Raw genomic sequence first — 21467 nt, 5'->3', positions numbered from 1 at the left:
TGGCCCTATAGAGCTAAAGGCAGTACACTATTTCCTACAGAGCAGATTCTTGCAAAATTAAATCTCACAAAAGCTAATGGGGTGGCTCTGGCTGACAGAGGTAATGCTCCTTAGGAAAGTGTAAAAACTCTTACAGGTAGAAAGAGTTTAAAATGTATGAATGAAAATGAAAGGCAAAAATTTTAAATGAGAACATAAGTCATTTCAGCATTATTTTACCAAGGACCATGCTATGGTCCCACCTCCTAAAGCAGTGCAGCTGCAGAGCAAGAGGTGATGAAGGGGCTCCTCTTTCTGAGAGCAGCAGCCAGAGCTGAGCTCCGGCTACGGACAGGCAAAGCATCCACAGGGCAGAGGATCTGTGCCTCTGCACAGAAGCACGATGACAGTGAAGTCCTTCAAATGGAAACAAGGGTGGATGGTTAATTTAAACTGTTAGGCTCTGAAGTACTCAATATGACATGAACTTTAATTCTAATGGCTGTGTCTTTTAGACAGCAAAATAGACTGAGAGGCCTGAAAGCTTCTATGCTTTTCCCAAGAAATCAGTTATTTTAATAACATGTGATCTTTCCAGGTTTTATTATTTCCTTGATCTATACAGCGCTAAATAGCCAAGTTCTCCTTGAGAGAATCTTCTAAAGATTTCTCTTTAACAAAAGTAGCTACAAGGTTTCCTAAGTTTTCTAGCTTAGAAATAGATCCTAGCTTAAAATAATTCCTTTTTTACAGAGTATCTTTTCAACTATGCTGTGTGATCAAAAAGTCAAAATTATTATGCTATTTCACTGTTCCATTCAATCAAAAAATTATGATCCTACTGTATAATTATGCCTAATGAAAAGTTAGGTTATAATTCATGAAAATCAAAATGGAAAAAAGGTCTGAGAATGAGCTCTCGTCTGGTGAGAACAATACATCTTCCTGATCAATTATCTCACACACAGTCACTGAGCAGAATTACCTTATGACACATTCACTAACCACACACACACCATATCTGTGTTAACAGAATATAGTTTTCTATATGTTTGTATCAACCACTGAGTGGCAGCAATTCCTTCATATCTAAATCTGAATGACAAGATGTAGGATGAAAATTTCAAAGCACTGCTGACTCTTAATTCTTTTATGCTACCTCTAAATTCTTTTATGTTTCACATTACATACAACCATACAAATAATAGCTAGTGAAATGCCTTGCTATGTGTTTCAACTGTTAAACTGTCAAAGTTTCAAAAGTTAGGTACTTCATTCTGATAATCATACTTCCTTAGAATTTTACTATGTTCAATTTTACACAAAGATAACTTTGAGTAAAACTATGAGGATCAAGGAAATTGAAAATGCCAGCATTTAATGATTTCTTATCTAAAGCACAGACCTGCATTTTATTACGAAACCCAACGTGGGGGTGAGAAACTTTAAAAATCATGAAAAATCCAAGTCCGTGTTTTGCAGCCTCATGTTTGCTTCTTTCACCAGTATTTGCAGGTTCCCATAGTAGTGTCACCATGGGGTGACTGAAATGTGTCAGTCCAAAGACAATTATCTAATTTTTTTTAATACATCCATTTTCAGGAACTACAATAAACAGGAAATGCTGCATGTACACTTTTTAAAAAAGATGTTTATGAATTATTGCTTAACCACTTAAGAGGCACTTCATAGTACCTTGTTCAGAAAGCTTTATCGGTTCTACTCGGTTGTAGCTTCCTATTTGATCGGTACAATGCTACCCCCGCATTATTTGCTAGGCAGAACACTGAAGAGGTTATTTGCTGGCTTATTACATTGTTAATAGACTAATGACTGTACCAGGCCAAGGCCCAAATAAGATCTAAAAGAAACTAAACACAGAAGTTCGTCCAGGATTTTGACACAGAGTATCTGCACAGATGTTAAGCTGTCATTCAGGCTTGAAACCTGTCTCTAAAATTAGGAAAAGATCCCGTGCAGGAATTGATTACCCCCACGGTCTTCCCTGCAGATTCAGCTCTGTTCTGGGAAGCATCCAGCTGCCAAGAGACGGGGCACGGGGCAGTACCATCCTTGCAAATAAATCTGCTGGGCCAGATACACACTCTGCCCTGTGCTACTTGAACAATCTAGAAGCGAAGCGGCACACCAGACAGAGCCCACGAGTAAGCAGATGTCAGACGTAACCACCGAACGCCGCCATTCAATCGTTTTAATATCTCCTACGCTAACGCAAACAGCAAATCTAGCCATGAAAAGCCGAAAACTGCTTTTTAAGAGATGCACGCCTGGCATGTACACAAAAGCAACAGGCATTCCTGCTCCTTCATTTCTCATTGTCTGTCGCCATTCGGCTGGAAACGCGGCCGTCTGAAAGGTCGCGTGTTTTATCTGCTTCGAGCTCACTGTGGTGCGGGAGGCAGAAACAAGAGTATCAACGCGGCTGGGTGGAGGGAGAAAAAAGAAATAAATAGTTGGCGTTATCAAACTTGGCGTTTCTACTACGGGGAAACTCGGTGTTTCTGTGCAGGACCACTCGGTCCCGTCACCTCCTCACCGGGGGCGCAGCCCTCGCCCCCATCCCGCTCGTCCCGCCGGAGCCGGACGGGCTGTCCCCGCGCGAGGGGCGAGGGGGCCGGCACCAGCCCCGGCACCGCCAAGCCCGCCGCCGGGCAGGGCTCGGCGGACAAAGCCGGCGGGCGGGCCGGCCCCGGGCTCCCACCGCAGCCCCCCGCCGCGGGGCGCGCAGCCCAACATGGAGGCGCGCCCGAGGAGGAAGCCCCGCAGCGGCCGGCGCCCCGCGGCCGGAGGCTGCCCCGCCGGGAGGCGCTGCCCGGCCCGCCCGCCCCTCACGCCCGCCCCACCGGGACACACGCCGCAGCGGCGGGTTGAGCCCGGCGGCCGGGCCAGGCGCCCATCTCCCCGCCGGGAGCCCCACGGAAGCCGGAGGGAGCCCGAGCCCGTATCGCTTCCTCATTCACCCCGCGCCAGGCGGGGCAGGAACTGCCGAGCGGAGGGAGCCCCCGCGCCGGGGGCAGGTACCGGCACTCACCCGCTTCCAGGCGAGCCGTCGGGGGCCGGGGCCGCCGCTGAGTTTCGGGCGCTGTCCCGAGACCGAGCGAGAGCCGGAGGGGAGGGAGCGCGCCGGGGAGCGACTGACTGAGCGGTGAGTGAGCAGCGGGTGCCCCCCGCCGCCGCCACGGCCGGGCCCGGCGCTCCCCGCCCCGCGCTCCCCGCCCCGCGCTCCGCCCACGGGGCGCCACCGCGGGCCCCGCGCTCACCTGCTGCTGCCGCCGCGGCCGCCCCCGCGCCGCCGGCCCCGCCCCGGAGGTGTTGAGGGAGGCGGTGGCGGGCGCAGCCCCGTCCCTTCGCCGCGGCCCCGGCGCCTCCCGCCGCTTCGCTCCCTTGTTCGCGTCGAGAGGCGGCGGCGTGTGGGAGCGCCCGGGCCCTGCGGCAGCGCGGGGAGCCCCGGGCCAGCCGGTCGCCAGCGCAGCGTGCCTCGGCGGGTGGCGGCCGAAGGGCGCCTGGCGCGGCGCCGAGGTGGGGAGGCTGTGGCCGGAGCGGTGTTGGTGCTGCGGGCGCCGGGCCCCGTTTGAGGCGAGGAAATGATTTTTTTAATTTTTCCCCAGAATTGTGGGTTTTGGGGTTTTTTTGGTTTGCTGGTCACCAAGATGTGAAGAGCATCTGGGTATGAGGAGCTGGGCCGGTGAACGCTCAAGCCGGCCCAGGAGCAGCGCATCGGTTTCCTCAGGTGCTTGCTGCACTTTCAGGCATTTATTTAAAATATTTTTTCAGTAGCTTAAAAGTCACGGATGTCATTTTAGCAATGGGGCCAAAGCTGCGTAGCGTAGGCTGCTAGCTGGCAAGCACTGGTGTCACCTCAGTGCCTTTACTTACTGCAGAGGTGGCTTCTGCTGATGTGGCCTTTGTGGGGCCTGTGGGTCGCGGCCAGGGCTCTCTCCCAGCCTGCTCTGCTCCGGCTAATGGGGCTTGTTTTTTCTTGAAGCCTTTGGAGCTACAATCGTCAGTGTTAAAATGAGATGTTTTGGGGATAGGTTGCAGCATGGCAATGCATGAAGTGTAAGAACCAGCAAAACCACTGCCATGGTCCTGTAGCAATCCAAAGCAGACCTTTGTCATCATTTTTTCGCTCATACAGGTCAGGTGTAATTACTGTCATGTTTTCATCTTCAGTGATCTCATTCTGCCTTAGCTGAAAACGGTGAAGAAACTCCCAGGGGCTTTTTGTGCCTCCGTGGGGCTGTGGTAACCGGGTGTTTCTCCAGGCAGGTGCCAGGCCCTGGCGTGCAGCTGAGGGTGTCAGAGCGTTGCTGGAGGCTGTGACCCAGCTGTTAGATGGCTGCAAAGTCATCTCTAAAAAGCCAGGTTCCACCTGTTGGAGTCTGGCTTCTTTCCAGAGCATTTTTACTTGATATTCATAAGGTAACATGGAAGTTCCTCGCTTGTTCTGTCTGACATCCAATCTGAAAGGTTGTAATGTGTATATAGATCAGCCTCGTCAATAGTTCAGTTATATACGGACAGTTCAATTTGAGCTTGCCATTACCTGAGAGCTCTAGTGGATATAACGATAATCATAGTTTGGGTGAAAGCAATGGAGCAGAGATGTCTTGGGTAGTTTCCTTTTTACTTCTGTTGCAAATTATATAGCATTTTGTACAGATATAGGCTCTTATCACGTCTAAAGAAGTGTGGGCTTTTTTGATTGGAAAATAGAAATATTTTCATGCTTTGGAACAGAACGTAATCTGATTAACTGTAATGCTATAATAAATTGCATGAAGACCCTCATTTAATACTATGTAGATTGCCGTTATGCTGAAACCTGAGGAACTTTATATGCTTGATCAATTAATGAATGTAGTGTTATAAAAGCAAAACTAAAACTAGTTTGAATAAGAGGCGGGGAAAAAGCAGAAGCTAACTGTGGCCAAGCAGTTTTCCTCATTTCAATACTTCCAGCGAAGTTTGTCAAAACAGAAAGTGCTTTAAAATGCACTTCATTTAATTTCATATTCTTTGGGTATTTAATGGAGTGTAAGTGGTCAGAGAGAGTCCATTTTGGTTTGTGATCTTACCATATAATGTTGCAGCAAGCCATTTGTTAACTACTGATGCGTTTCAATTATTTAGAACATCACTTTAGTCCAGATCTTTCTGAAACAAGTAGTCTTGTTTGGACTGTGAAATTTTTGCAAGGCCTAGTGAGATTTGTCTTTGTTCAGTCAGTTCAAGTTGAGTAAGGATGGAGCAAAGATGTAAAAACTTGATCCACAGGACATAAATGAAGGATCTTCTCAACTAATACACAAATGTGGCTTTAGAAATCTGAGATGTTTCCTGGTACTGAGGCTTCCTTGCTGACTGATTGTTTTCTGTAATTCTGCTTTTAAAACTCGGCAGTGCAAAACGTGTGGTAATGCTCTTACACTTGGAGATTGTCTTTCATCAGAATAGATTCTAATGCAGCTCAGAAGGCTTAATTAACATATTTTACAGGCACTGGACTTGAGATGGGGATGAAAATTGGTTCTTACTGAACAGCCTTTAGCAGTGCTCTGTGTCAGCTTCTAGGTAAATGGTAAGGCATGCTGGATTTCATTGAGATGACAGGCTAACTATTGGAAAATAGAAGGCCGATCACAAAAAGTGGGATGTGAAGACGGATGGGGCATTGGGACGTGGGCGTTACTGTCAGTGATCCATTTTTCTGAAATGTGCCGTTAGATATTTTGTTTTAAACCAATTTAAGACTGTGTTCTTTCTAAGTTTCATCTCGAGTAGCTGGATCAACAGCCCAATACCTCGCTAACCTATGGTAAAGCTTTGCTTTGGTACAGGAAAAATTTGCAGGGGTAAGAGATGAACTACCAGGGCCTCCTGCAGCTGGATTTCATCTTGAAATTTCCCATCCAGAAAACCTGCTTTGCCTGGGGCTGCTTAATTCTCATCATATGACATGATTATGGTAAGGGGTGATGTGACTTTGAGCCCTTTCAAGTGCATAGATTAAGAAAAAAAAAAAAAAAAAGTGGGAAGAAACTCTCTGCAGCAAATACAAGTGAAATATTTGTAGTGGAAGTTAAGAACTTGTTCCCTGAAGATTTCAGAGCTAGACTGGTACAGAATTTTCTAAATGTGTGTAATCACCTTTTGTGAGCTGAACCGCTGTATCTACAGTACCTGTTACCTCGAGCAAGCAAACCTGATTTTAATTCTGATGGCGGATACATGATTTATGCAAAGATGATTACTTATGCAGAAGTGTCATTTCAGAACAGAAAACAATCATGACTGTTATTGCCAAGTTCTTTTTCACGGCCCTGCTTTGTAACAGGACTTCATTGGTCTTTCTTTCCCAAGCCTAACCACCCAATGCCTGCTCTCGTTTCCTCTTTTCTGATAGTAGTGGGGGTGTGAAAAGGAGAGTCTGGTGGTGATGGGAGTTTCCACCCATTACCTTCTACATGGGTCTGTGGCCTACTGTGTAGATTCACTTTTTGAAGGGTTTTGAACATTATGTGTTGTCATTTATTCAGCTTTTGCTTAAGGTTGAGGTCAAAGTCTTGCGTTCTGTGTAATGCTTTTCCTCCAGCTTTTCATACTGTTCTCCTCAAAGGACATGAGCTCTTTATGGATTAGCAATGACACAGATGCTGAGTTTGGTCATATGAAAGTCTGGCTGCCATATACATTTGGACCGATGTCCAACTGAAAGAGAAATTAGCCTTACTTTACAGAAGTCTTGCAACATTAGAGATCCTTTCAATAATGATATGAATTAATTTCTACTGCTCATATTTGCAGTTTTTATGTTGACTAAGGAAGGGTTTCTTCTTTGTATTGACATGCCATTTATTGTGACTTGCAGCTGAGTTGGTCTTTCCTAATTTTTCAGAGTATGCTTCTGTGCATGTTGCACATGACAAGCTGCTGTGCCTGTGTAGAGCTGTAACTGGGTCAGGAAGACTGTCTGCAGGTGAGACGCTGGGGTTAGGCACTACATCTAGGAGGAGCTATCATTTCTTTATTTAAACTTATTGTGCTTCAGAACTTGCAGTTGCATAATGTTCTGTGCTTAAAGTTTAAATAAAATGATGGATTTATTTTGTTTTTCCTCAAGGATTTGATCAGATGTATAAGTTAGTCAATGCTTCTGTGGAAGATTCTGATGTTAGATGCAAGCATGCAAATTTCTACGTATTTGTACAGCAAATTATTGCAGAGTGGTTTTTGTTATCAGATGTGAGTGTTAAGAATTTGAGATTAAAAATGAGATACTCTTTATGTCCCAACCACTCTGCAGTTTTACTCATTTGAAGGAGCTTTTATATGATTCACTTATAAACCAGGCAAGAAAATAGCTTCCTGACAGTTTTGCTGAAATGCCTGCCTAGAGCATTGCCAGTTCTTGTGATGTTTGATGGTTTTAAAGCCCTACTGCCTTGAGAAAGTAATTACATTAAAATCTTGGGCAGTTATTCCTCTTTCTTAAATAAAATCTATTTTATATGTTTGTATAGCAGATTTGCAAATGTAATCTCAGAGTTCCTAAAAGATTGAAAAATCTGGGATACATATAAAAGGAACCAAAAAGTATCTCAAGGTCTTAAAATACCCCCCTGCTGCCTTTTGTTGAGGGTAGGAGACAGATTCTTGCATTTTGAACGTTTGAGACTGTAGTAGTAGATTTTGTTTCATTAATGCTTTTCGGAAGAATTTAAAGAAAGTATTTCATGGTGTTTACTGCACATACACCCTTACACTGGGTTTCAACATGCCAGCTGCCAGCGTTGATTTTGAGCAATGTAAGTGTTCTACTTCCCCTTATGATAGCTTTACTTTGGAAAGTTAATATGATGGTAGAACAAGGAAGTGTATGTATTGATGCAATTTTCCTGCTCAGCACAGTCCTACTAATAGTTGGTTTTGCATTCCTGGGAGTATTGAAGAAAACAGCGCTGTGAAAGAGCTTTAAAAACTCTTTTTTTTTTTTTTTTTTTTTTTAAACAATTCCATTTGATTTTTGGTGTTCGTGTAAGCTTTAGGAGATAAAGATTCTGTTTGTGCACAGAGCAGAGGCACCACAGAGGGAGACAATTCACAGTTCTGTGCACTGGCTTGGGCAAGGGGGAGTGATGGTTTAGGGTTTTTCCCGAAATTCCTTTTAATTTGCAGCTGAAGTTGTCTCATCAATCAATGAGAACAAGCTGGAGACCATCATGTCAATGAATTTAGGCCATTGCATGACTTCAGCTGTAGTACCTCATGCTTTTGTGGCTCACCTGAGTGAAGTCTCAGCAACTACCATGCAATCACCTGAGGCATACAGATCTGCTGAATATGGCTTTTGCTTTAAAGGTGATGTTTCAAGAGTGTCGGGTATCAAGAGCTGACATCCAGGACATTCTGTCAAATGTTAGTATCTGATGAAGTGGTAAGGTATCAAGAAAATGCACATGGGTTTTGTTTTGCTTTTGACCCTATGTTATTTATGAATATTTCTAGGGACTATAGTTTGTTGTGTTCCTTGTGAATCTTGGAGGGTTAGAATAGGAGGTGAAGGCCTGCTGGGCAGGCTGCTGGTCTGTCGCTCAGAGTGGCAGGGAGGTATGGCTGTTCCGGGAGAGCATGTGAGCGTGGTTGCTCTCTGCTGTCCGCTCCTGCTGTGCTTTACCCCCATCTCCCCTACAGCTGGCAGTGGGCAGGAGGGAGGGGAAGGACTGCTTGCTCTGTCCTCTCTCTGTGAATGAGCAGGGTATGCAAGGCACAGTAGTAAGAGCTGTGGTATCTGGACCATCCTACCTCTGGGACAAAGGGCTAGTGTTATTTTTCAGACTATTGTCAGAAGTTATTAGCCAAAGGGTTTTTTTTTTTCTTTTAATCAGTGTAAATGGTTATAAAAAAAATGCAAACTGCAGGGGCATTAGTGTGGGGGGATTTTTTTTTTTGTCTGCTTAAAAAGCTTCAGCTATACTACCAAACTGTGCAAACAATAACACGGATCAGTTCCACGTTGTGACTGGAACAAGGCTTTGTTTGCAGAAAGAAAAATATGCCCTATTGTGACCTGGTGTGAGGATATGGGAGCAAATGAATCCTAATTTTATTTGTCAGTTGTGTAATTTTAAAGCATAGTTTGACCACTGCAAATGAACAGCTTACCTTTGACAGCTAGTCCTACTAACTAACTTCTAATTCTCAAGTATTAATTCTTTCCTACTTGGGCTATAGTCTTGGGTATTTATCCTTGTTAAAGTTATGATTAATAATGTTGGGTTTGTGTGTTCCAGGCTGTCCACCTTAATCAATCTACTTGCCTGTACTTGGGCATATTTTATTGAGAACATTATTGTGTTATGATAGTCATTTAGTATGATTTATTTTTATTGGTACAGCAAGTGCTCCTATCAAAAGCTGAGCATAGTATCGGTGAAACAAGCTAGTATGCAAAATAAATCCTAGTGAACCTTTAAAATGAAAGCAAACATCAATAATGAAACTACAGACTGTGTGTGTTTGCCCAGGAGGAGGGTGGAAGATTGAAGTCAGCAGCCCTAGGCATGTCACAGTTTTGTTGAACCACATAAGGAGAATTTGGTTTAGTTGATATCTGGCACAGATGTTGAGTCATGCAGCTTCAGACAGAGATGTCAACATGCTTCTCTTCCCCACATTGCATGGTGGGTAGAGGGAGGGTGTTTGGTGGAAATAGTAGCTCTGCATTGGGCTTGCCAATTAATGGGTGAACCAAACTCCTATTACTTGTGCTTGTTTACTGCTGTTGGTAGCAGGGTGAGGGGCAGGATTTGACGCAGCTGTTTAAAATCTGGTAAAATAATAAAGATACTGAGAATATGTACTCTAGTTTTCAGTAATGGGCTAAAAATTGTTTATTTCCCTGAGGACTTAACTGTGTAAAAGTAAACTGAGGCTGCTAGCAGCAGAATCGAAGAGGAAAAGCCCATCTACAGCAGAGGTACTTCGCAAATGTGTCAGAAGATAGGTTATATTGTTAGAGGACCAGAGCCAGTATTCCAGACATATTTCCTGAATAAATTCTACTGTGTCTGTGACCTATTTGTAAGTGGGGCATTGGTGTAACTCAGCAGTCTGTTAGGTCTCTTGTCAAAGAAAGTTAATTTGGGGGACATTAGAGTTCTTCTGTTGAAAAGAGGCTGTAAAGTTGCTGCTTTTTGATGCAAGTATGGTGTCTTGTGTCTGCTGAATACTAATGTATGGCCTGGCTGTTCTGCACTTTGAAAGTGTTTATGGGGTCACACCCATATTTCCAGTTGGTGTTGATCTGACCCTGGATGTGTTTGAAGGTAATGCCCCTTGGGAAACATTTTTAAGTCTATGTGACTTAAATCAGTTGGTCTGTGATCCCTTTTATTTTTGTAAACTAATCATTTTAAGCATAATTAATTTTTTAAAGAGAAATATTAAGATGTACGTACTATTACATATAATTACATATTTTAAGATTTACATATTTTATGTTCTACAGTGTACCTGAATATGCATGATCAGTCATGCCTGGATCACCTATAATTCACCTGAATGTTTCAGATCTTTTAGTAGGCTTAGTGTCCTGGACAGCCACAGGACTGTGAGGTTCCCATTTTAGTTGACCTTCCGAGGAAAATCAGGTAAATGTGACATTTGGAAATACTTCCCTGAATTTGATCTACCCTCAAAACTGTTGCATTTGGTTTTCTACTGAGAAAAAAAAATAGTTGCAATGTAAGCAGAAATAAAAGGAAAATGCTTTTTTTGAATTGTCACAATTGAGTTGTTCTGGATAAAATCTATATTCTCTTTATGGGTTTTCATTTCTTCTATTATTTAGGAAGTAGGAAGGTAAATACGCACACAGGTATTATAACATCTTTTTCTGTAATGTGTTTTTATCTTGCAGGGTTTTTTATAATGAATTATAGGCCTTTTTTTTGTTTTTTAGAAAAGCAAGAGAGAAATACTAGTATTTCAGTAATTCTAAACCCATTCAAAAAGGTAAAAGTACTTCACCTGTTTGTGAGACTTAAAGTACACAAGTGTGTCGCTAAAAAGTGATTACTTTGTATAGAGGTATAATAGCGCTTCTAGACTACACTTCATTTATGCTTTAAGAAGTACGAAGTTGTTAATGTGGGTTTAGGCACCCTGAGGAATTATGATGATTAATAGCACTGACATTCTGTTGGATCTCTGGAAAAAAAAATTAAAATTCTTTGTGTTTGTTTTAGATAATTATGCTGTATACATATATGAGGTATTCTGTGGTGGGTTTTTTTGTTTTTTTTTTCATCTTAGGAATGGATAAGAATGACTGAATTTTTAGTGTTTAAGTAACTTCCATGTTGGAAAATGGGTTGTAGGGATATATTCAATTTCAGATTCCTTTTTTAAAATAGTTCTTTCCTAGGCTTCTTCAGAAAGCAGGGTTCTTTTAACAGCAATTCAGAGCACCTGACCCAAATTCCTGTTCTGAGTTACCCTATGGAGGACTGTTACTTTGCATTTAGAGGGAAAGTATGGTGCTTAAAGCAAATGGTCAGAATGCCGCCTTATATCTCCTCTGGAAAAAAAAAAATCTGTTTCTTTAGCTACAACATTGACTTGAATTGTTTGATAATCAATATGTATAAAACCAGTTTCATTCAATTTATTTGAGAATAGCCAGAAAGTCTGAGCAGAGCTATTTCTGTGTACATATGTACTTCACACACAAACTTATGAAGGTGAAGGTAGGTGATCCTTATCCTGTGGAGGTGCTGTTTGCTGTTGTGGGTATTTAAGCATCTTGAGTGTGACTTAACTGGTTGGGTGCTTTCATGAATTAAAAAAGAAACTGCTAAATATCTGCTTACTGTGTCTACATGGTTCTTAACACAGGGTGAACTGACTTAACAGCTTACTGCTGCTGAAATGGGGAGTCTTGTCATCCTCCATCTTCTTGTTCCTGTTTTCCTGCCTACTTGTTCTCACAAAGTACTTTGTGCCAGCTTTGATGCTTGCTGGAATATGCCATGCTTTGATTTAACTCATTAAAATGTCATCACACTGTTCCAGAAAGAAACCCAACATCAAAACCAAACAAACATGGTCAATTTTATGCCTCTTTATTGAATGATATAGGGTCAATGAAGGGTTTCTGTGCTTGAGAAAAATGTAGGACAAGTGGAGAACACAATAGGAGGAAGGCAGCAAAATTCTCCCTTTTGGACAGCTGGAGCTGTTACGATGATTGTGGCATATACGAAAGAGCCGAAAATACAATGTTTTCATTAAATTAGGTTTCAGTTACATGTGGAGTTCAAGTAGTTAAATTGCATTTGGTCCATGTGTTTTTGGGCATGTGCAAACAAGCATGAATTATAAGTATGATGTATGTAAGTGTACACTGAAGTAGAAAAGTGCGTGTAGTCACATACACTGCAATGGCTTCTTTGAAGTTAAGAGCATTTGTGTGTCCCTAGGTGTGAGTCTTCAAGCTGATCAGAGAGCTGACTGCTGCATTTGACCGATCCAGCTGTAAACACCAAATAATCTATTTTCAGGATCCAGATTGCTTTTCTCATGAATTGAGTTCTGACTTCCGATACGTGGAGATAAGAGGAAGAAAGGATTTTGAAGTGCTATTCCCATTCAGAAACATTTAAGTCTTGAGTTTAAAAATATTAATGCAGAAAATGGTCACAGCCATCTTATATCCCATATTGAAAAGATTTAATTCCTTGAATCCAGGAGAATGCTGTGGGAAATGTGTCAAAGGCTTTACTGAAGTCTAGGTAGGCAACATCCACAGCCTTTCCCTCATACTCTAAGCAGATCATCTTGTCACAGAAGGAGATCAGGTTCATCAAGCAGGACCTGCCTTTCATAACCCCATGCTGGCTGGGCCTGATCCCCTGGTTGTACTGCAAGTGCTGTGTGATGGCACTCAGGATGATCTGAAATATAATAGCATAGCAGAAAGCTTTAATGGCATCCTAATCTGAACTCAAACCTATTTTATTTCCAGGTAGTAATCAAACAGAGACTCAAGCACTGAGGTCTGCTCCCAGGCAGAGCCACATGCTTTCAACCAGCTTCGCACGTAGGTTCAAATGTTCCAGCTTTGGTGTGTCTATTCTTTACCTTGTTGTTTTATTCTCTGAGACTTTCCCTGCTGGTTTTGTCCTCTTGGAAATATTCTCAGTTGCTTATTCCTTATGTTGTTGTTGTTTGTATGCTTCTATATTCCATTGCCCTTTCTTCCTTGTCTTTTCCTTTTACTCTGTTCCTCTTTGCTCCTTCTTTTTCATAGGTATTTCTTAATATACAGTATACCTTTAGCTTTAGTCCAGTGTTTGGTGGACAAATAGTCATGAGACAGAAATCTGCAGATGGCTTAAAAAGATGTTCCTGTCAGAGTCAAAATATTTAACTCTTTAATTACTTCTAGACATAGTGCCTCTAGAGCTGATAAATATTGCCAGAATGGTGGTGTGGCAGTGGGCTGTGTGGCTTCTTTTTACAAAGCATTACTTTAACTTCAACCTGACAACTTTCAGGAGAAATGAAGTCTGCTGAGAACAGCTTTTATTGTTTTCATTGCTGTGTTAATCTGTAAGCCACATTTAGTAAAGATCTGTGCTTGTGCCAGAACAGGGAGGCTGTTTTGAACTAGTTGAAGGAATCCTTCCTGAGTGCTCTCTAGCCAGGTCTGGGTGAATTTATTGCAATAAATGCAAATTGTCACTTGGTTTTTTTGCCTCCATACCAAACGTGAAGATGAAATGTCAAGATGTTCAGAGAAGAAATTGTGTGTGCTCTGGGGCACATTATTTGAAAGTGAATATATTGTTTATGCAAGTTGTTCTTCAAATGTTTTAATACTGTGATGCTTAAATCATAATATTTTTCAAGAGGTTATGATTTTAATTATCAATCCTTTATGTAGTCAGGGAAGGAATACAAATAATTAGTAACTTATAAAATATCCTAATAAAAAGAAGTGCATAAGTACAGTTATCACAAACTAAAAATGCAAAAATATAACTGATTCTTCTGAATTCCTTGTAGGTGCTTATCAAATTTTAGAAAATGTTCAGTTTGAGAGTTCAAATGCTTTAGTGAGAAATAAGTTAAATACTTGTAGTGAACTAATCTGTAGGCACAACAGGAACTTGATAGTGTAGTAGGTGGTAAGATTCATTTATGATAAGTTATAATGGAATTCCCCTGGAACTATGTATTCCACCTACTTGAGTGCACAGTATTTCAAAAGAGTAACAGTATGCAGCAAATGCCAAGACACAAAAAAGTTGGCAGGTTATTGTAAAACATGGGACTAAGTATATGACTAAGCCACTGTTTCTAACTATCTCTGTTGTTCTAGTGTACATTGTGGTCTATACATGTTGAATTTCTGTGGTTCACCTCTTGTGTAATAGCTGTTCATTTAAACATTTTTATTTGTCCAGAATATAGAGCCTGCGTATATTTTAATTTCAAGTATGGGATCTGCACAAAACAGGAAGTGCTGCATCTCCTTCTTGAGATGAAGTCACATTTATTGTATGTGGTAATTGTGGTGATATGTTTGAATGTTATTTTCAAAATTACTTTTTTTCTCCCTATTTTAAAATTATAGGTAGGCAGTGATTCTGGAGCCATTCCAAAGGATTGGGATGTTGGAGGGGAAGGGAGAGAGTAATGGTTGGTTTGAGCCACTTGGAACAAATTTCTTGTCGGTACTGGAATTTTAATACAGTATTCAACATGCATATGGGGAATATTTAGTATGCTTTTTACCTATGCTTACCTGATGAAAACTACATAGTGAAAAGACACATAGAATGTGATTGCAGGTTTCTAAAGCAATAGTGTGGTGGTTTTGAGGGCCTTCTCTCTTCAGGATATTACATCTAACTGAAATGGTTTTAGCTGATAGCAGTTTTCTGGTCAGTGTGACACAATTTGTTAATTTACTAAGTTGTTAGCAATGAACTTAGTATTTCAGCACATTTGTCAACAGAAATAAATTGTGCGCTCTGAAACTCGTATTTCTGAATTACATGCAAAGGATTTCTCTGTGGGGGTAGTAATGCATTATCTGCAATGACATAAGAAAGTGGCATAGAAGAAGTAGTCTTTGTTTTGCTGAGCAATAACAAAATTGAAAGGAAGAGTGATAAGAGTGTCTGCTAGGATGACCTATTCACTGCATTATATATGAAAAACCCAAATTGTTTACATTAGTGGATGAAGAGAGAACTTTTTCACAGCTTAAATTCTTTTGACAAATCTTTTTTTTTTTTTTTTCCCCCCTATATGCAAGATTTGCTTAAGGAATTCTAAGGGAGCTCATAAAACTGGCCCAGAAAGACATTTGTAGTAATATCAGAAACGGGAGGGGGAAATCTGATGCTGATCTCTTTTTCTTGAGAAGAGTGAACTACTGATAACTATGACAAGGTTGACTGGAATGTTGTCCCATTCGGGACAATCTGATTGATTGCTCTCTCATCTCTTAACTGTCTATGTAGATTGAGGGGCACTTCTTTGGGCATTTGGAATAATTATAATTTTAAATGAATCCCCTTTTTAATACTCGTAATATTCTGGTTTTGGCAAAATGCATCATGTACATTTTAGTTACAGCAATTGGAAAAACCTCAGTAAACAGTCCTGCTAGGCAGTGATTTGTTGCCAGGAAATGTACTCTTTTTTTTTTTTTTTTTTTTTTTTTTTTATAGCTTCATTAAAAGAAAGTTACAAAAATACTTCATTGAAGATACTGCAGCAACATAAAAACATAAAAAAACCCTGCCAAAACCAAACAAAACCAAAAACCCCTAAAGAAACCCTTGGCTAAACACTTGACAGTGTGCGATTATAATTTCACATCTGGAATTGTGCCGTGATAGACAAAGAGTCATTCCAGATCATTTTGCTTTTCTTGTTTTGATGTGAGTACAAAGCTGTTCTGATCTTGGAAATACTACATGGGATACAAGTCTTGGCTCAAATTTCAGTAGCAGGTAGTACCTTTTTCTGAGAAGCTTGATAAATCAGTGAACTGAATTGTGGTGTACATGTTAATACAACTAATTAGACTTGTATTGACATCTTCAATATAGTGTTACTATCAAGGAAAACTAATGTAGACTGATATATCTACTTCGTAGAGAGGCTTCAAACTGTTATTTTTAGGAACTTACACCACAGTACAGAGGCATCCCCATCTTATTATAAAGATTTCTATTGAAAATCTGCCTTATTTCCAGATATATGTGTGTGTACACTAACGATGGTTATTACTTTCACATGTGTGTGTATAAAATTGTACGTTTCCTCAGTTTTACTCTGCAAGCTGCTGAAAGTTTTGCTGTGATCCAGAGAGGCATGTAAGCTGTCTACCTGAGGTTGGAGCGCAGCTCTGAACTGAGCACCACATTGTTTTGCTTTACGATACTGATTAATGTGTGCAGGTGGTGTAGTAGGTAATTTTATTGTCACATGTCTGGCGTAAGCTGGTGGAAAGAAACTTTAGTTTCACATGGAGTAGACTGAAAGGATTGGGCTCATCTTTAACTCTCCAGCTAAATATGTTGTTATTACAGATATGAGGAAGTGGTGCAGTTTGGTAAAGGTGGTAGGTGTTTTTATCTAAGCATATATTAATGTACTTGGATATATTGAGTGGGTGGGAGGGTTTGTAGGGGTGATAGGAGAGTGTAACGGTGTGAGAATAATGGTGCGGTTGAACTGTTGAGAGGAATGGCTTGTACTGTTCTCTCTGGGGACTGGTTGTGGCTGGCTAATACACCCATATCGAGCCCCAAACCTCTATATAAAAGAATATTTTTAACAGATTATTTAACAGAATATTTTTCTCTTGAGTCTGACCAATGGATATAGATTTGTGTGTTTCTAACCGTTCTGACTTGAAGGGTTAGAAAATGTGAAGAAACTGACTTCGGTAGGATAATTAAGACTATTAACTAACTTGACCAAAGCGGCAGTTTAATTTATGTTCTCGTGCTAGTTTCTAATGTCTTCATATCATGCTTCTACCCTGTTTTGTAGAAATTTTTGGTATTTCAGAACATATTTAAGAGAAGAAGCATGCTTTTCTTTGAGGTTCTTATTCATGTTTTATTTAACACTGCAGATGATATGCTGGTTGCATCAATGTTGTGCCTGATTTAGGAGAAATCGTCTTCTGTGAGTCCAATAAGATGGAATGTGTTTTAGAGGATAAAGGTATCTGGAGACTAGGAGAGCTGTTATGTGATCTCTTGCTTTCTCTGTAAGATGAAAATAATACTAGTTAGCTATTGTTTTAAGTGCATTGCTGTCTCCAGAAGATTTCTTCTGGATATATTATCCTTACTGTTATATATTAATAGATTAAGTTCATCTGCAGGGCAAGTAAAATGAACTGCAAAGATAAAGAAACCACGCCTGGGTCTGCAATGGCTGAAATTGCTTAAGTTTTGAACTGCTGCTGTTCTGCAGTGCTCATCTATAGAGCTTGCAGAACATGCTATGTCTTGTTGCTGATAAACGTGCATTTCAGAATAGCTTGCTACATATAGAGGATTGTTGCATATATAGCATAAAATAATTTGATGTTTGCTGATTACATTTTCATTAAAAGGGTTATATATATTGTAAGGATTATAATTTGTTTGGGTTTTTTTTTTTTCCAGAAAACCTGTTAAGTGTTGTAGAGAGTGCAAAAATGGAGTGGATGCTCAGCTGTCTGCATTTTTGTGACTTTGTCCTCTGCTTATTACTAGTATACGATCTGGCACTTATAACCTTGGTAATTTCAAACTTTGTTCTGGACCATTTACTGTCCCAATACAAGTTCTGATGAAATTCAGCCACTCTTAAGTGAGGTCCTAAAGTAGCAGGGTTTCCAGGCTTTGAATCCAGGAGATAGAAGATAGAGAAGAGGGTCTGAAAAGCATGCCTCTAAGGAAGGGGGTCTTACTATTATGTCAATATCTAGGTCCCATTTTGGACAACACTGCAGATTAGCCAGGTGAAACACTTAAAGTATGTGATCCAGCTTAGTCTTCAGGGTCATTGTTCTTCATTGAGGAACAAAAATTTACTTCACTGAGGAAAACCATAATAAAGAGCAGTTAAAATGGAGATCATTGGGCAGTATCAATGTCCAATTCTGCTGAAAACTTCATTTCAAAGTGTTGAAATCCAGTGTAACTTAGTAAGCTACAGTGTTTTGTTAGCTCAAGCATATGTGAAATACAGGTAAGGAACTTCAGATGCAAAATCATTCGTGTAAATAGTCCCCAGGGGATATGAAGGAATGCAGTCCTTGGTGAAGGCAAACAACATATTTAGACAAAAGGTCATGTGCTAATGACCTTTTCTTGTTGTTTATTTGCATTATAAGTGAAACATCTGAAATTAGATGCTCTGTAGAAAATTATCCAAGGCAGTGGTTCTCAGGCACGTATTAAAATACATTTTGTACCACAAGGAAGTTTGAAGTCAAAAGGAAATAAAGCATAGAGTTCACTTCCATAGCTGCTAAAGCTGCTTTTCTCTGTCAGGTAGAATCACTGTTCCTGGAAGTGTTTTAAAAACCTGTAGATGTGGCACGGAGGGACGTGGTTTAGTGGTGGACTTGGCAGCGCTGGGTTAACAGTTGGACTTGATGATCTTTAAGGTCTTTTCCACCCTAAATGATTCTGTGATTCATCACTTGGCATGTAACACTTTACAAATAATCAATTGCAAAATCAGAATTATTTCCATCATGAAGCAGAAGCTGCTTATCTTTGTTTCACAGAAGGACTTTGGCTTGCAATTCTGTTGTTTTCCCTGAAGGGAAAGCTGTCTTGTATAGTCGTTGCAAATGTAGCTGCAGGGCAGGGGAAAAAAATAATCAAATTTGTCTTTGACAGCAGAACAGTAACAGAAGGAACTGTATTTGTCCCACTTAAAGGATATTAAAATAATTAGTTGTCTTGAGATAAGTTGTCCTTATGAGATGGATATCTTGATGAATAAAGAGGTTGAATCGCATTTAAATGTGAAAATTCTTTTGCATCCATATTATTGTGCTTCCTTTCATTGTCCTGTGTTCTTTCCAGGCATTCTTTGATTCTGTCTGTTACTGTATTTTTGGGTTTGGGTTTTTTTTTTTTTCTTAGTTGTTGAATAAGGTTTTGGAGAACGGGATGACATATTTTCCTTTACCGAGTCCACAATAATAGTTTAAACATTACTCTCTTCTTTCAGTAGTGCACAGAAGAGGTCAAGGGAGTTCACTGGCCCTTCTTGCAGCTAGGGCATGTTTTGCATGTCCTTGTGTTCCATGCCTTCTACTTGTGATCAGCTGCTGTGCTGTAAGATGCTTTCCTCAAGAGTTCAAATAAACCCCAAGCCTCATAAATAGGGAGCAAGGTGACTGTTTAACAAGAAATACTACTGTTTTCCTAATCCTATTATGTTCTTTGCAAAGTACATTTGATTTCCTAACCACTCATGTGGACCTCTTTATTTTCTGTTTGTGCTGTACTGTAAGCAGAAGAAATACATTTGAAAGAGTAAAGGAAAAATAAAATCAGAATGTTACATGGTGTTACATTCAAACCTTGTGAGCCTTTACAGACATGTAGAAGAACATATTTTTATGTCATTCCCCCCTATGGTGTTTGCTTTCACAGTTGTTGCCAAATGACTGCCAAATTTCAGCTTGAAAAAGGCACAACATCACAGCTGATATTTTCACTGTTCAAGTTATTAGAAACTAAGACTAAAAAACCAAAAATATAAAAAATATGAAAAGTGTGGATTTCTTTATTTTTATAAACCTTTGGAATGTGTTTGGGTCAGCTTTATGCTTTTACTCTGCAGGTGTTGTAGCTAGAAGCTTATTTTCAATGACAACTGACATGCTTATGTGATCATTTAAACTTGACATCTAAGTTTTTGGGAGGAAAAAATCTTCCGTTTTTAATGTTGTTTACTGTAGTTGTGCCTGAAGGAGTCCTTTTCATCCAACCCTGTGTAAAAAAATTCATTATGTGAAAGGACGTGACAACTGTAAGGGGGGAGGAAAGAGTAGAATGTATGACTGACTGACCAAGACAATGCATGGCATGGAGCGGACATGTTAATATTATAGCTTCTTCAATCTGAGGCGTAAATTTATTTAGGAGAGGCTAACATAAATAAAGAAGGATGGATATCCTTTGGTAAGGGAACAGGTGAATGGACATAACTGGTGAGGGGAGGCAAGTGAGGAGTAAAGTTTATATCAATATCTTGATAATGATGTAGGGAGAGATTTGGGATAAATCTGCAGTTTAGGACAGAGAAAATCTAGCTCAAGCTAGAGCAACCTGAGACTGTCTTTATGGCCCTTCTGTAAAAGATTTTGCTGGCTGGAGATTTGAAATATTTTCCTCCAGGCAAGGTATTAGTTTCAGGGGAAAAATTTATAAAACCCAGAATATCTTGCAGCAAAATCACAGACCTGGGTACTACTGATGCAGATTGTTAGGTCTTTTGCATGGAAAGGCTTTTAAAAGGAACTGGGCACTAACTTTTTTCTTTGCATTACTTGTGATCTATTTGCTTACTTTAGGCTCCTTAGTACTGAAAGTGCCAGCTCTAGGATTCTTCAAGAATAAATTGAATATGCATTATTGTTATTTCTCTATACTTGCATTTAAAGGACAAAGGTTTGGCTTAACAAAATCTTTCTTCTAAGTATTGCCTAGACAAAATTTGTTACACAAATATCTAGAGTCTTTAAAAATCTCATTTCTTCTCACTCATACACTTTTCAAAGAACACTAAAATATTCTTTTTGTAGTCCTTCACTTAGTACAGAGTCTTCCAGAAATGTTTGATTAGGCCAGTGATTATTAAAAAACATTGTTTTTGTCCGGTTTCTATATCCTATTGAAGCAGAAGTCAGTAGGGAATTTGGTTGTTCTTTCTCTTGAGTGTTTAGGGTTGACAGGAATGCTTTATGAACTTAGATCAGATTAATAACTATTTCCTTTATCCTGTCTGTCCAAATTGTCATGAAAGCTTTATATTCTGTTCCTGTGCATGAACGCACTTTTTCAAAAGGGATAAATGGGTTTGATTCGGATTTCTTAATGAAACTAACTCAGTAACATTGAAAATTACTTTTAATTATTGCCATTAAAACCTAGTAGCAAATGTCATGACCAAGTGGAGGTTTCCTAATGTGTAGAACTAGAGCCCTGTACAGTGCTGTGGAATGGGTTACCAGAGACTAAACTGTAGATCTAAGGAGCTGAAGGTGACAGAGGAGTTTCCGTGCTGTTAGTGACAATTCCATCATTTGATTTCAATGATGCAGAGTAATTTCCTTTAAAAACCACTAAGCCTATAAAGAGGTCAGGTGCTGAGCTGAGTGGATGATCTGCTGAGATGAAAAGTGAAGAATATCCCTGAGT

The 21467-nt window shown here is 40.2% G+C and overlaps 1 protein-coding gene and 1 long non-coding RNA gene across 4 annotated transcripts in view; one reads left to right on the top strand and one right to left on the bottom strand.

The window, feature by feature from the left end:
• PRKCD (protein kinase C delta) overlaps positions 1–3218 on the bottom strand; it is a 67852-nt gene extending 64634 nt beyond the window's left edge. For all 3 annotated transcript variants that reach the window (XM_055803726.1, XM_055803725.1, XM_055803727.1), the window contains exon 1: positions 3032–3218. The gene's annotated coding sequence lies outside the window, so the exon portion shown is untranslated. The remainder of the gene's footprint in view (positions 1–3031) is intronic.
• A 686-nt stretch (positions 3219–3904) lies between these two features.
• LOC114011356 (uncharacterized) overlaps positions 3905–21467 on the top strand; it is a 61196-nt gene continuing 43633 nt past the window's right edge. The window contains exons 1-2 of the long non-coding RNA XR_008747183.1: positions 3905–5968; positions 6899–6979. This is a non-coding gene — a long non-coding RNA (uncharacterized LOC114011356). The remainder of the gene's footprint in view (positions 5969–6898; positions 6980–21467) is intronic.

This window comes from Falco peregrinus, chromosome 5 (assembly GCF_023634155.1).
Source record: "Falco peregrinus isolate bFalPer1 chromosome 5, bFalPer1.pri, whole genome shotgun sequence".
In the NCBI taxonomy this organism is placed as follows: Eukaryota; Metazoa; Chordata; class Aves; order Falconiformes; family Falconidae; genus Falco; species Falco peregrinus.
This window is presented reverse-complemented; position numbering and strand designations above follow the sequence as displayed.